The following is an 8111-nucleotide window of genomic DNA, read 5'->3' as shown; positions in this document are numbered from 1 at the left end:
CTTTCACAAATGATGTTTGTGGTGGTGCATGAAACAGCCCTGAGGTTGTGCCGTGAAAATATCATAAAGAGTTTGTTATGATTGGCACTTGATCAGTAGTGCTCCGAGACCATTGGTCTTATGAACGATAGGCCTTATAGAGCAGCATACTGTTTGGGAGTTGGCAGCCAACCCAAAACCAAAATTGTGTCCTCATGTGAACTCTGCAGTGTACAACACTAAACACATGCCAAGCCCAAGCTCCTTAGACACAGGTTAAATAGTAAACAAGTAGCAGATTAGAACAGAGTCACACAGAATCACCACAAGACAAAATGTTTCGAACTTGTCTCCATTTTCATTTAGATGTTGTATTGCTGTTGCATGAGTGAAAAATGGCTGGCCCTTTTTGCTCTTTCATTATTGGTCAAGAGACGTGGCACGAGGTGACGTCAGAGTATTCTAGGCCTTGCCAGAGTAAGTGAGCTATCTGCATTTGTCGCATGAAAACTAGTGCTTACTTTCCATTTTACCTGTCAGGGTGTCACATGGTGCACTGTAGCCCAGATTTCCTACTGGCTTGAAGGTGTGGTGTGTGTCTGGCACTGACTGACTGACTGTGTTCGTCTGTCTCGAATGAGCATTTCGTACAAACAGCAGGCACGGGGGTAGAAACTCAGAGAGGTGGCCCACGATGAAGCAGAGAGAGTGTAATAGAGAGTCAGGCTGGACCGGCCACTCTCTGTCCCTCCTCCTTGTCAAAGAGTGTTTGTCAGAGATTCTGTGTGATAGAGGGATTGGGAGAGCTCAAGGAGCAGCAGCACCCTTCACATGTCTGTGCTAGGTGAACATAGCACAGGATTTGTCACAGTGATAACTGCTCTACAAATAGCGCCACTTCAGCTAAACACAGCCGAGTATTAAAGAATCCCGAGTGTGTTCTGTAACATAGACAGATCCATATATTCTGTGGCCTTTCTGTTCAGCACTGCACATGTGCTCTACTCCTGTTCATCCAGGAACATGAGCACAGAAATATTTTTTTCATCTTACAGTGTTCTAACACTGCATAAAGCATTTCACTGCATGTCGTACCCTGTATGTATGTGTATGTGACAAATAAAATTTGATTTGATTTGATTTGATAACAGGCTGCAAAAGTTCAATATATATATATATATATGTGTGTGTGTGTGTGTGTGTGTGTGTGTGTGTGTGTGTGTGTGTGTGTGTGTGTGTGTGTGTGTGTGTGTGTGCGTGTGTGTGTGTGTGTGTGCGTGTGTTTGTGTGTTCTCACCAAGAAAAGCTTCAGCGGTCTTAATATGACATTTGTATTATATGCAAAATACAATTTCTGTGATCGAAATAAGAACAGAAGGAACAATATCACAGTGGCGAGTGTGATTTTGTTAAGACCCTACTGTTTACTTCTGTGAAACACTTCTCGACCTTGGGCAGATAGTCAGGTAGGCTGTGCTCTAGCTGTGGTGTGGCTTCACTGTGTGGTTGTTTATGTGTGTGTGTGTGTGTGTGTGTGTGTGTGTGTGTGTGTGTGTGTGTGTGTGTGTGTGGCGTCACTGCATAAGAAGTTTTCCCCTGCAAATGACAGCAGCTGTTTCACCTCTAGCAAAGCAGACTTTCTTTAGCTTGTGATTGGTGGAAGTACAGTGTGAGGGGGGACTCTGAGGTACTACAGTGAGACACACTGATGAGTACCTTACCTAGAAACACAAACCTAAACAGGAGAAGATGTCAGGAACTGTCCTGGATCCATCTGTTATGGTTTGGAATTGTTATATCCAGCATCTTTATATTTAAAACTTTGTATTCTGAAATTTTCACGTTTTTGCAATGGCAATTGACTAATAAATGGACATAATGAAAAATAACTCAACATCTATACAAACATGTGTATAAATGCATGTAGACAGGCGGACATAATAAAAATGAGTTAACGATTGATTTCACATGTAGAAGAGGTGCAAGTTAAGATGTCTTTGAATATTCAACGTATGAGAATACAGGCTATGTCTCAAGCTGTTTTCTCTACACTTTCTCAACCCTCCCTCTCAATGCTGTCGCTCTCTGTGGCTTTTCGCACTGGCTGTGGTGAAGAATGAAAAAGCTGCTTTGCCCGTGTTCTTTGCAACTCCCTCATTTCATCATCCCCTTCTCCTTCACTTCTCTCTCTCTCTCTCTCTCTCTCTCTCTCTCTCTCTCTCTCTCTCTCTCTCTCTCTCTCTGCCTCTCTCTCTCTCTCTCTCTCTCTGCCTCTCTCTCTCTATCTCTCTCTCTTTCTCTCTCTCTCTCTCTCTTCCCTCTACCATGGTTGCCCCCCTTCCTTTTCCAGACTTGACCGCATGTGTGTAGTAGAACGGAGAGAGAGCATACAGCTAAAAAAGAGAAAAAAGCGTCTGCTGCTATTTCTACAGTAAGATCCTCCCCTTCAGGCAGTCTGTGCCAAGAGAAGGAGGGTTTTTTACAACTCTGGATTTTAACCCTTTGTTTCCATCTAGTTGTGAAGAATAGTTTCTTTTTTTGTCAATTATGTTCTGCAATGTATAACAATTTTGTTACATATCTACAGATTTTTGTGGCTGTTATTGACTGTAGTTTAAGCATTGCCTTTTTTTCAACAAATGACAAGAGTGACTTCCTACTGCTTTGCAAAAGATTCATTTTCTCCTCCTGGCTGGTTTTGTTTGGATCTGCTGTGCAGGTGTTTGTGGTTCTTGCTCAGGGTTCTCGGATGGTAGTTCGTAATGCTGAGGTTTGAAAATGGCTGTGGTCTTCCAGCTTGTTGCATGTCTCAGAGAAGGGAAGTGCCAATAGCTCTATTGCTGAAGTACCGCCCTCTCTCTCTCTCTCTCTCTCTCTCTCTCTCTCTCTCTCTCTCTCTCTCTCTCTCTCTCTCTCTCTCTCTCTCTCACATTCTCTCTAACCCTCCCTTTGCTCCCTCTCTCATGCGCACACATACAGTGCTTCTTTCACACTCCTCTCGCTCTCTCTCTGAAAGGAGAGCAGGAGGGTGGTGCAGTGGTGGAGCTTTTTCTGGGACAGGTGCCAATTCCAAACAAAAGACATAAAAAGGCAATGAGTGAGAGATGCCTCCATCGAAAGCAATAAGTTGCATGTTGAAACGAAAGAGCAGATTTGGAGCTGGGTGTGTACGTACATGTGCATGTGACATTGCGTGTTTATTCAGCTGGATGTAAAAGTGGACCTTCAGCATGCAACGGCGGAAGAAGTGAGCTAGCTAGCGAGGGAGCTGAGATTTGGAATACTTTTCCTCCGTCTCGCCTGCTCTCTTCATCTCTCTCCCCTCGTGCGCTCTCTCCGTCCACTGAAGGCATTTCATACGCATGGGGTGTGGAGGGGAGGGGGTTAAAGGGGGAGGGAGCTCGGTTTTCAGTCTGCTGAATTATTCATAGGCCCAGGCCAATGCTGCAAGCGGACTGGCTGGATCATTAGCATGCATCGGACATTCTATTTGCCTGTTTGCTAACATTCCTCATTCAAAGACTTGTTAACTGGCAGACGGGCCGACCCACGCGCCTCACCGATGAGCCTCATGGCCTCCTATTGTGGTTAGGGCCTGCTTGTCTCAGGCCAGCGGTTCTGGACACGCATGTGGCCCATTGCTGAGGGCTGCAGCTGGGGTAGAAAGACTGGCTTGGACCCCTTGGCCCTGCCTCCTCCACGAGAGTTCATTGCTTGCTTCTCTCTCCCTCTTTCTTCCTCTCTCTCTCTGTCTGCCTCTTCCTGAACACAGGCCTTCAGGACCAGTCTGTATCGCCTCGGTTTGTCCACACTTTCCTCTTTTGTGAGGTAAGTTTTATATAGTTTTGTGTGAGGTTTTGTTTGTAATTTAACTTGTAACTCACACAGTTCTGGTCTGTTGTAGTTCTCAAACATAGGCTCCTATATTTCATTCAAACGTGCGTCTATGTTTGCATGTCTTGGGATGCAGGTTTTTTTTGTATTTTTTAATTTTCATTACCAAGATGCAAAATCTGCACAGTAACAGGTTGAATAAAATTCTAATTTATTTCTATATAATATGCCGCAAATCGGCAGGCGATTTTAAATAATAATGATAGTATGTGAACGGCGTAGATATTCAGGAGCTTAGAATAAGGAAACTTGCCTGCTTTCACACCAAACTTTGGATCTGATGTCTTTGCTGAGCTTATTTGGTTTTCGATCACTAAAAAATAAGGCTGAGAAGGGAGTCCTTCTCAAGCGAGTCCTTATAAAGGCTCATTACGACATTAAGGCCAGGCCAAACCCTGCTACCATCCCAACATTTTCTACAGGCATCCATTTCGTTTAATAAGGAAGCCATGAGTACAGGATTTTATTTCTAAACACCTCGTATGTTGCCTGACTCTGGGTTTGCTTTAACTGTGCTCAGTCTAGTGATTTTTATGCGTAATCTTGTACTGTATTGTGTAGCGCTTCATTCATTTTTTTAAATAAATGTCAGATTTACAATAAATAAATAAAAGCAATTCTGTGTTCACAAGTATGCATAATAATATTATGGTTTTAAATTCTAGCCTACAAACAGTTGGCTTTGTTTCTTAATGTTCGCAATATCATAGTATGAATATTTTTCAGATATAGATACTGGTTGTATTTTTAAAAAATATTATATATGTTTTAAAATATGTCATCTTTCAGTATTGTGAATATTTGCAAAAACTAAAAACTATGACGGCTTTGTTATCGCATTCGATATTTTGTCATGTTTCCAAAAAATGCATTTTTCGTAACATAACATTATTATAATATTTATCACAAAATTCTAAATAGAAATGTGCTACTTTATAAGTATTTGAATGTAATTTCTGGAATTTTCCATAATTCATTTTATTCATGTCCATGTCTGTATTTGTTTGACTTTATTTCTGAATTGTCTTTAATGTTGCTGGTATATAATTTTTGTAGGTTAATTTTGGAAGCAGAAATAAGACAAAAATAATCTCAATAGCATGACAAAAAGAGATCTCTGATCGCACACACACACATACACACACACATGCACACACACACACACACACACACACAGACAAGCACCTCTTAAAGATCTAGGAATTCACATGTTTACTCAGCAAGACAATTAGAACTTTTTTTAGAAATTTTATTAATGGTGGTGCAGTTGTAAGTGGAACATTTCTCCCTGTAAATGCAATTAAATTAAAATTTATAGGCAAGTAGTTCAGCAGGTCTGCTTCACCTGAGTTGGTTTATGATAGGTAGTTTACTGCTGGACAAATGACAGATTAAACTCTGAGTGGGGGGTTTTGAAGTGTTTTGGCACATAAGTGGTATATTGAGTTGGCAATGAACACCACGTCCCATCCCTCCCCACCCATTCTTTCCCAGTCTACCCATCGACTCTGTATTTTCCTGTATGAATGGAGTGTTTTAGAAATGGTGTATGGTATAAGCACATTGCAGGTGCCACCACGTAAATGGCAGGGCGATTAGGACATAACTGAAGATTCAGGTTAAACCCTTAACCCTTGATATTTTGAAATTATGAAATACAAATTGTGTCTTTTGATTTATGCATCTTGTTTAGAATTTAAATTTATGTTGTGTCTTGTGAATGGTTACATTTTCAGATTTATTTGGTGTATTTCTCTAGAACATTCTTAAGTGTGTATGTGGTTCTGGTTAAAATGTGTGAATATTCCCAAAATTTCAAAAGCCATCTTTGTTATGTAAAGATACATTTCTCTCTCTCTCCCTCTCTCTCTCACACACACATACACATACACACACACACGTGCACACACACGCAAACACACACACCTAAACACTCTTGCCATGTGCCCCGTAAGAGGACTCTCACGACATTAATTCCCAAATTCCCACGCTTTTAATGTGTGCATATGAGACTAAAGGGCCTACACCCCCACCCCCTCCTCCCCACCTGAAAAAAAAGACACTCATCCCTACCCAGTCTAGACGGAAGACGTGTCTCATGTTCAGTGAATAATTAAAAGGAGTTTTGACATAAAATTTAATGATTTAAAACAAATCGCATTTGAAACGAACAAACCAAATGTATCTAGTATGTCTGGAGGTTGAGGATATTTAGTAACATAAATATCTAAAGCATAGTCATTGCTGTATCTGTACACCCACTGACAATATGATCAAGCTATTTCAAATTAGCTAAATATTTCAAACATGAGTAGGTTTATAGAATTATAGGTTTGGGAAAATTAGGACTCCTAAGATGGTGTTAATTAATAATGAATGAATAATTAGTTTGTTTTTTTGTGTGCTACAGGAGTTTAAGGCATGGAATTGGTTCTTGTGCCTGACGTGTGTATGTGTGTTTTTATGTTTAACTGTATGTTTATATATATATATATTATATGTGTGTGTGTGTGTGTGTGTGTGTGGTGTGTGTATATATATACGTATATATATATATCTTAAAAAGGTAGATCATTGTGTGTTTGTGTGCATGTGTGTGTGTGTGTGTGTGTGTGTGTGTGTGTGGTAATTTTCTGATCTCTTAAGTCGAATTACTTCATAAATCTTTCAAACTTATGAATACAGAAATTCAATGGCAATCTTTCTTATTAAGAAAAAACTATATTTTGTATAGCAGTATTAGTAACGATTAAGCAAGTTGTGTGTTAATGATTTTGTAACGGTGATTTTGCAAAAGATCTTTTTTTTTGCTTTTTCACACACGTATATATTTGCGCTTTTGCCAGGCCACATTTTTTCTAAATTATTGACTTAAAATTTCTAACTAATGCTTAATTGCAGAATGAAAGCTAATTTGTATTTTTTAAATCTCCTGAGGTTTTAATCAACATTTAATGCGTGATCAGCACTGAAACATATTTATAACGTTCTTTACAGTACAGACTGTGTGTGTGTGTGTGTATGTCTGTGTGTGTATGTGTGTGTGACATTACCTGCATTACCTGTACGTCATTTCAATTCACAAACAGCTTTAAATAGAAAAGGAAATCATGTGAGTGTAGGCACACCCAATTTTGTGGATGTAAAAATACTGTGTGGTTTTAGAATCACTGAATTTAATGTAGAACCATTTAATGAAAAAAAAAAAAAAGATCATTATGACCATTTTATGGTAGTTTTAGAGGCTGACATATGTAAAATAATTTTATAGTACCGTTGGATTATTAAAGTATTCTAGAAAAAATAATAACATAAGATAGTGCACATACTACAGCATCAGATAGATGTTAGTACTTATTAGTAAAACTTAAAAAAGATACAGTACTGTGCATTTTCTCTTGATTTAAAATATTTTGCCGAAATTACTGCAGGTTTTTTAAATTATCCGATATTTTATAATTTTTATATTTTTTTTTCGCTAAATGAAAATAATGTTGAAATTAATTACATTGCTTTGATATAACATTTGCTCTGAAATCACAATCAAAGGGACATTTGTGTGTTGTCCTAGTGACATCAGAGGATTAACAGTACAGTCTTAGCACTGCCACTCACACATGGCTGAACCCAACCTGTTTGCTTAAAGTTTGCAATTTCCGTTACGGCGGTTGGTATTAAAAATCATGTAACCATGTAGATGATGGATTGTAGACCAGCGCTGTTTTTTTGGAACAAAATTTTAACATTAAATTTAATTCACAATATAATTTCAGCAATGACTCTACATTTAGTAGAGGAAGGAAGATTGAGTCAAACTTTTCTGAAATTAACAAATTAAACTGAAGTTTAAAAATGCTGTGAGAATGGTGGAAAAAATGTACATGTTGCACTGAAACCTTTTTTAGGTTAGGACTTTGGGTTTGCTGCTTGTGTGCGTTTGTATGTCTGTGTATTTATTACATATACTGTATATTGTGTTTATTTTTTTCTTAGATGATGTTGCTTTATTTTTATTTTCTGTAAGAATTTTGCTATCCGATAGTACGTTTCTGTACTGGCTAGTGTGTGATCGGCGATCGTAAATGTCCAACAGATCGATCAATGATTATAGATCATTGTTTTTCATTTTTAATTTTGATGATTTATCAATTGACATATGCAAAATGACATTCAAATACTTGCAGCACAGATTTAGCACTGGAATATTACAGCGTCCATTGCTCTCTGTCAGTGGAGCT

Source organism: Tachysurus vachellii, chromosome 16, assembly GCF_030014155.1.
Source record: "Tachysurus vachellii isolate PV-2020 chromosome 16, HZAU_Pvac_v1, whole genome shotgun sequence".
NCBI classification, from domain to species: Eukaryota; Metazoa; Chordata; class Actinopteri; order Siluriformes; family Bagridae; genus Tachysurus; species Tachysurus vachellii.
Note: the sequence above shows the minus strand (reverse complement) of the source record.